Genomic DNA, 8272 nt, shown 5'->3' on the forward strand with positions numbered 1-8272 from the left:
ATCAGTATATCTCACTTCTCCATTTAAAACTCATTGTGGCTTGCTTTTTTTTCACTTAGAATAATAAATCCACGTTCCTTGCTCTGATTTAAAATCTCTTACCTGTCCCTTTTCCCTGATGATGAGCCATCCACACTGGTCTTCACAGTTAACACAAACTGTGTGCATATATAGCTGTGTTTGTGAGCATTTGTGTGTATATGCATGTTGTGTGCAGGCTGTGTAGGTTGAAGTATTAGCTTGTGCATAGAAATATACCTGAATATGTGTCTTGAATATATGCATGTATGTGTGTGTGTGTGTGTGTGTGTGTGTGTTTGTGCACCAGAGTGTGTGTATCTGGTGTTTCTGTGTATACAAGGCTGACTGATAGACTTTTTAGACAGAATAACAGAATAGATGATGCCTTTGAGAACACTCAGGGACCACAGATGTCTTTTCTCTCAATATTTATATTTCTCTAGGGATTCATTAAGTTTAAGTGGTCTCTTGTCATTTGCAAATACCCTGGTAGTTGAATAGTCATCTGTATCTTCCTATGAGTTATTTTAATTAGATTGTAATCCTGCCAGCCTTGATGACAACAACCAGAGATAAGAATGAGTGGAAGGTTCTCTGGGAAGGAATCTCAAGGAACCTTGGGTGGTTGGCGGGTGGCTTGCATGCTGTAGTGACATGTCCCAGATTGTCTTCCTGGGCCTCAAGAGCTGTCCTTTACAGGACTAGGCAACACTGGGGAATGAAGAAGTCAGTTGTTTCTAAGTCTTGCTGAGTGCTTGTAAAGACCTGGTGTGATTCTGTGCTTTAGAGATTTCCCAGTGTTATTTAGATCTGAGGTAATTCCTCCTTTTATTCAAAACACTGAAAGGGCAAACTTGTTCCCAGTAGACATAGTCAGCCCTCAGTGAGCCAAGCAGAGGGCAGCAAAAGAGCCCCTTCAGTGACTATTTCATGCTCTGTCACACACAGCCACACAGAAAACTCCTCAGGGAGGCTCCTGCATGTCCTTCCTCTCCTCCAAGGCTGCTTCTCTCTTCCGCGCTCTGATTCCACATCCTCACTTTCTCAGACTCCATTCTTTCTGCTTCCCTCTTTCCTGGAACTTCACCCTTTCCCTTTTAAGATCCCAATTGTTCTTAGTAATATTTGAGCATGCCGTTTTATGTCCTATTAAGTAGAGAAAACAGAAAGTACACCTTTTTACACCTTAACTTCCCCTTTAGAGATCCCCTCAGTATCTGTGCTGTACTCAGAGGTGAAGCTCAAGAATATTTTCTACACTTGCAATTCTATCCACTTCAGTGCTTTTACTGGGTTGAACGATGACCACTCTGGCATCAAATCCCCCAAATACTTTAGTTCATACCTGACTAGGCATTTCATCAGCATTCAGTAAGTTGACCTTCCTCTTCTAGAAATCCCTCAACATTCTCCCGACTTCCTTCTGCCCCTTTGCCACTATTACACTACTGTAAAGCCTCTCCCAGTTCACTCCAGAGTTCTTTTTCTTATTCTACATGTTCTTTCTTTCCCTTTGATTTAAATTTTGTTTTTATTGTTGATTCCCAAATAATAACTCCCAGATCCTCTTCTGGGCTGTGTGTACTCCTGTGTCTAACTGGATACTCAAAGAAAAGAAGAGAAATCCATGGAGAGATTAAGTTTTCAGGTTTGGAATCAGAGTCAGAAATCTGAGGTTCGCTTTTAATCTTGCAACTTATTTGCTGTGTGACCCAAGTCAAGATATGTGACATTTTTATTCCTCTGCCTCTTTATCTATAAACCACCACAAGTATATTATATATATGTATATATATATATATATATATTATAAAGATTTTCTAATGATAAATGAATACATGTAAAACACTTAGAGCACTTAATAAATATTTACTAATTATTCTTGCTATTATTTGACCCCTCTTGGATGATTCATGGGCATATTTAAAAGCAGAACTCCTGACTATATTGGTAAATGACAGCTTCCTGCTCTCAGCTACTTAAATCAGAAATTGACAGTGTCTCTAGAAATCTCTCAAATTGATACCAATCATCATCCAACTTCTTGACTTTAACTCCAAAATGTCCCTTAAATCTCACAGCTCTCTCTGCTCCTGCCTTAAATCAGCTATACCTCAACTCACACTTGAGTTACTATAATGGTTTCAAATTGGTCTCCCTGCTTCCTCTTGTGCCCTTTTCTGTAAGTTATTCTTTAGCACACAGCAATGAGACTGAAATTTGAAAAGGATAAATTGGATCATGTCACTCCTCTGCTCAAAGTTCTACCTGGTTTTCATTTGGACTAAGGACAAGCTCCAGTATCCTTAAGTGAATGGGTCTGTAAGTTCATCCATGCCCGGTACCCTGTCTGCTTTCTAATTTGTAGTCACTGCTCTCCTCATTCACTGAGGCTCATCCACCCAGGCCTTCTAACATGCTTTCAAATGTTATAAAATATTTTATACTTTGTGGATTATAATCTTGCCTCTAGAGTATGGCTGGAATGTTTTTCTTCCCTTTGTCAATAATTCCCATTTACCTTTTGGGGCCCAATAGATGTTATTTCTTAAAGAGAACTTTTCTGAACTCTAACTGAGGATCTCTGTCATCCATTTTGTCATACTCCATGATTTTCCATGATAACACTTTCCACCATTTGCAATGTTATATTCTGTCTGTATTTATTTACTTCTTGATAGCTTTCTTAACAAGATGCAAATGCTATAATGACAGGGATCATGTCTGTCTTGTTAATTGTTTTATCTCATGTCTAGCAGAGCATATGACCTATTTTAAGGTGCTTAATCAATATTGTTGGATTAATAAAGTGATTGGATGAAATGTGACTGATATACTTAGTAGTCATCTCATTGCAAATAAAAACCTACTACTTCTGTAATTCAGATCTGAGTAGTGACAAGATGTTTCTAACCTTTTTGCCCATTAAGTAAACAAATCTAGAATTGTGTGTTGTGCACAGCTTTAATACTATTTAATTGTATCGTTAACAAAAATGAAAGGCTATGTCAGAGGGAGATGTGGCTGGACTTTGCAATCAGACCTTGTTTGAGTCCTCTTCATCATTTACATGTGCTGTGGCCTTGGGAAACTTATTTAACTACCCTGGGCTTTGGTTGCCTTGCTTAGATAATGGTTTGCCTAATACCACCTTGAATGGTTTTTGCAGAGAATTGAAAAGAAGGGAAAGGCCCCTGTTGGTTGATTAATGAATAAATGTTAGCTGTGATTTTTCACTGAAAGGCTTTTATTTTGACACTTTACTGAAAGGGAAGGAAATAAGAATGATAAACCATTGACTTATTTAATATGTCAAAAACAATTTTTGAATGAGATCATACAAAGGCCTGACATTACAGATTATAGAAAGCAGAAAATTAAAACATGAATTTTATTGAAATCAATAAATTGGTCATTTATACTTCTAGAATAAATATATACATGCTTCCTAAACATAGAATGCAGTTTGTTTAACTCTTCTTTGTTCAGGTTTCACATGCCTTTCCCTCACCACCATGCTACACAGCCCCCACTACCACCTTATTCCTGATCTGAGCACTCTATATATTTTCCCCAGTATATATCTTACTCTAAGCTTTGGTTGTTTAATTATATTCAGTCTATTTTGAGTACAAGTAAACAAGTGAACCACAAATACTACTGAAGGGAAGATCGGTTATCATTCTTCTGCAGTACCTACTGTAGTACCTGAAATATGCAAGGTACTCGCAGAGAAAATGAATGAACTGGATTGCTGTACAGTCTGAGTTTTGTTATGACCTTTGGGTATGCTATTTTAGCCAAGGTTAAAGTAGTATGTAATAGTCACTCCTTTAAAAAATCTCTTGAATTTATGCAATTTTTAAGTTGCAAGCATGTTACTATGTATTAAGGGAACTTCTAAAACTTTTTTGATTTGTAGCTCACACCATTTAATCTGTGGGATACACTCAGTATTCCCATTGTGTGAAGGTGTTTGGTCCCAGTTCTTCACATAATATCATATACCATGATTAATGTGGATCAGAGGATGTGGTTTTGTATATATCTTGATCCATACAAATTTGCAAAGTCCAAAGATAGTAGCTTACCAATTTGGAGAGTGGGGAGAATAGGTTGGAAACTCATAGATATATTTTGTGAACAAGAATTTCTAATTTTTGGTGTGTCCTTAAATTTCATGATGACAAAATAGAAGATAGTTTGCTTTTCATAATACCACCATTAGATATATTTATCTTAAAATTTAAAACAAATTTACCTAAGAAGATGACTAAACTTTATTTAAAAAACAAAACTACAAAAGCACAGATTCACAATAAATTTCCTAGTTAAAAAAGTGAGTTTCTCTTTTTCTGATGTGCAGTCAAAATCATTGTTATCCCATTTCTTCTTTGCATAGCTAGTCTGTGCATTCGTCTTCCATAGCATTTAAGCTTTAGAAAAAAGACAATACTGTTTGATAATATTAAGAATGCTATTTTAGATAGTTTCTTTTAGGAAGATTTATTTAAAATCCCAGACACTGCTACATTATAATTCTCTATAATTGGCGAAGGAAAAAAAAACATCCCTCGAAGGTATAAAGGTTACTAGCAAGAAAAAAGTTATCTTCCAGATTTCATTAAAATTTTATTTTCATCAGGTAGTAAAATAAATCGAACTCTACATTCTGCCTGTCTATTTGTGTGGTTTGCGAGTATGTCCTGACGTGTGCATCTGCATGCAAGTGTATTCACGTTTTCCTTTAAGGTTAGACTTTCTAAATTACACTTAAGACATGAAAGAGACTTTATAACAGAACATCTATATAAATTGTGTGGAAATATGTGATTAAAATAGAAATGTAGCTACAAGAAATTCCCAAAGAGCTAATATATTTATATGTTACTTTTTGTGTTTTTATTGCAAGGAGCACAATGGATGCTTAAATTAGCTTCTTTGTTTAGTGTTCATTTATATTGTGTAAAACCATTTGTTGAGGCTGAGTTTTTATGGTACATTTTGGGCATTGAATATGATTTTTTGTTAGTTATGAGAAAATAAAGAGAAGAAAAACTTATTGGAAGTAAACAGTAATCATTCTAAAGTTCGTTTGTATTAAATTTTGACTAAAGTTAAGAATAATTATAGAAATATTCAGTCAGAATCAGAGACACTCAGCTTCAGAAACTGAGGGTAGTGCCACATTTGACATATGGACTTAATCTTAGTCTACTAACTTGACTTTATTATAACCATTTTAGCATTCAAGTTGAGATACTATAATTTGATGATGTAGGTAAGGGGGGAGATGCCTTGAATTAATTATAGATAATCCTACAAAATTCATGTCTATAGCTAATAGTAAATAATTGCATCAAAAATCTAACTAAATCCACAGAATGAACTGAATTCTAGGTCTGATAAATTCTGAAATTCTGCCAGTCAGAGAAACTAATATGATGTTGAATGCATTCCAAACTCTCTGTCTCCAAAAGATAAATTGTTTCCACTTGTTCTAGTCACTCATGCCTCCATTTCCTTTTGCACATTTGAATGAATAAGTGTATTTCATTGTAGACCGGGTAGTTATTACATCTCTATCCATCTATCTATCTATCTATCTACCTACCTATCTATCTCTATGCCTCCTTTTCATAGCGAGTGTACTGTGATTTATATTAGGACTTACATGCTGTGTACTTCCAGTTAGAAAAAAATGAAGATGTGAAAAAACAGTATTTACCTTCCTGTGTGACACTTTGAAGATGTTTCATTATTTTATAGTATATTTTATAATTTTATAAAATTATAATTTTTGTATCAAATGTCTATAACTTATAGATATCAGGATTGATTCTCTCATGCACATCTTCTTAATAAATATTGCATCTGAGTTTTTCATGTAAAAGAAATTTTGGACACAATATCATTGATGCATTTACCATTTGCATACTAGTAACAGAAGGGTAAAAAAGTTAAAGAGATAATATTAATCGGCCAGTGTTATTTTGGAGCATAAAAAAGGAAATGATGAAACCCTAAGAAAAAGTTTTATGGCAAGTAGTTATATCCCAAGTACCATTTTAAAAGGTACATTAAATTTTCTACAGTTCTATATAAATCAAATATCTGTGTTTACACCTTTAGTGGATTTTATTTTATTTGGGACAAATAAAAATAGGAATGACCTACAGAAAAAAATTGGAAGTTTTTGTGAAGATGGGAAAATTTGGGAATAATTTTAATTGCATATTATTTGGGGATACTGAATTATGCAGTTATTTTGCCAATCTGAATCTCTCAGGACCTTATTCTACACATGGTATTAAATGCCAAAAGGCATTTTGCTGTCATTCTCTGCAATGTTTCCTACAAAAATTCAGGAAAATACAAAAGATAATGAAAAGTGAGAATTGTGGTTATTGACACCAATTCCAAAATATTTCTATTCCTTTCAAATTAGCCTCTAGGACATGGACTTTGGGCCAGTTAGATTCCACAGGCTATAACTACAGCTATGATCAACAAGTTTGAAAGTTTGACAGGCTTTGTTCAAAAAAGCAGGCAAGTGAGAGATGGTAGATGCTCTAAGACTTAATTCTTTCTGCTACCGGGAATTAACTCAATGTACACCTTTTACTGATACTGAGTTGGAAAATCTTTATCAATTAAGACAGCTATATATTTCCTAGTGTTTTCCATTTTACTTTAATTTACCAATAGTCAATCAAGAAGCAGTTATTAACAGCACACTTTTCAAGATAAGGAAAAAATTGGATCAAAGAAAATGGGAAGGAAAATTAATCATCTTTAATAATGACATTACAACCACTAGCGCATGGCTATAATCAGGTATTAATCCATGTCCCCCACCATTTTCTTTAATTTTTTTTCAGTTTAAAAGAAGCAATAGCATCACATTTCTACATGGTAAGACTCTTATCACAGAAATACATGATTTAATTTAATATGTTATATTATCTAAATTAAGAGAATTTGGACTCATTGTTTTCAGTATTAGTTTTCTCCACAGAAAATTGGTTAATGCAATTAGCCAATAGTACACGGAAAGTGTTTATTGCAGTGTCTGGAATATATTTCAAACTCAACGAAGTTAGCAGTCATTATCATCGTTTTTACCTTTGACGGTATGATAATCACCATTATTTAGTGCTTACTGTGAATCTGTCAAACAAACTGCATATTGAAAAGGGTGCATTATGATTTTGCTCCTATGGTTTGTACAATGGTTTACAACCCAGGTTGGCTGTTGATAAAAGTATTTTAAGTCAGATTGAGTATTATGTAAAATTTGTGATGTACATATTTTACTTTTTTTATATTATCTAGTTCTCCAAGAAAGTAGGAAATCTGACAGATTTATGTACCCAGCTCAAGTTCCACTCAACTTTGATTCTTTCAACTCTGTTTTGCAATTGTTAGTTCCTTATTTTCCTGTTTTAGGGGCCTCTTCACTATGATGAAGTGAGTCTGAGAGAAATCTAAGCAGTTTATCAGTGCATAATTATCAAAAACTCTCAACAGGGTAAGATAGCTCTGGTGTTAGAATTTATATTTTAATAAAGCAATCAAATACATTTAAACCAAAATTTAAAATTCTGTGTTGTTATTTAGAATCAAACCCAAAGATACCTCACTACCACTTTGTAGCTCTCCAGGGTTCCTCCAAATCTCTCTCTAAATGTTTGATAACTACCCAATTCAATACCCTCCTTCAGCCATTCCCATGCTTTGGAATTGACATAGCTCCTTAAACCCACCTTTTTTTGTGAGCGCCTTGACAAAAAAAACAAACTCACCTTTTTTAGATGTACTGTTCTCTGATATTTCAATAGGATTAGTTAGATGAAGTAACCTAAGGAGGGGAGTTAGAGTTCACAGCAGCATTGCTGCTCCTGCTACAAAACTATTTTTAGCATCTTCCTTCACACTCTCTGAGATTATGGTAGATTCTTTGAGACTATGGTGCAGTAGATACTTGGGGAAATAGTAGGGCTTTTGTTTTTGTTTTTGTTTTAAGAAACATGATCACACTATAAACATGATGTTCTGTCCCCATCTTTGTTTTGTTCTATCTTGTATCCTTTTTTTTTTCTCCAAGCATATATGAATTCATATGTTGACTTCCCCGTCCCCCCAGTAGAAAGAGAACCATTGCCTACAAAAAGAGGATGTTAGTGGCACAATGGGAAGATTGTAGGAAGTGCTTTAGGGAACACTCTAGCATCTACTGAAGAGATGTCTT

Source organism: Castor canadensis, chromosome 2, assembly GCF_047511655.1.
Source record: "Castor canadensis chromosome 2, mCasCan1.hap1v2, whole genome shotgun sequence".
Taxonomy (NCBI): domain Eukaryota; kingdom Metazoa; phylum Chordata; class Mammalia; order Rodentia; family Castoridae; genus Castor; species Castor canadensis.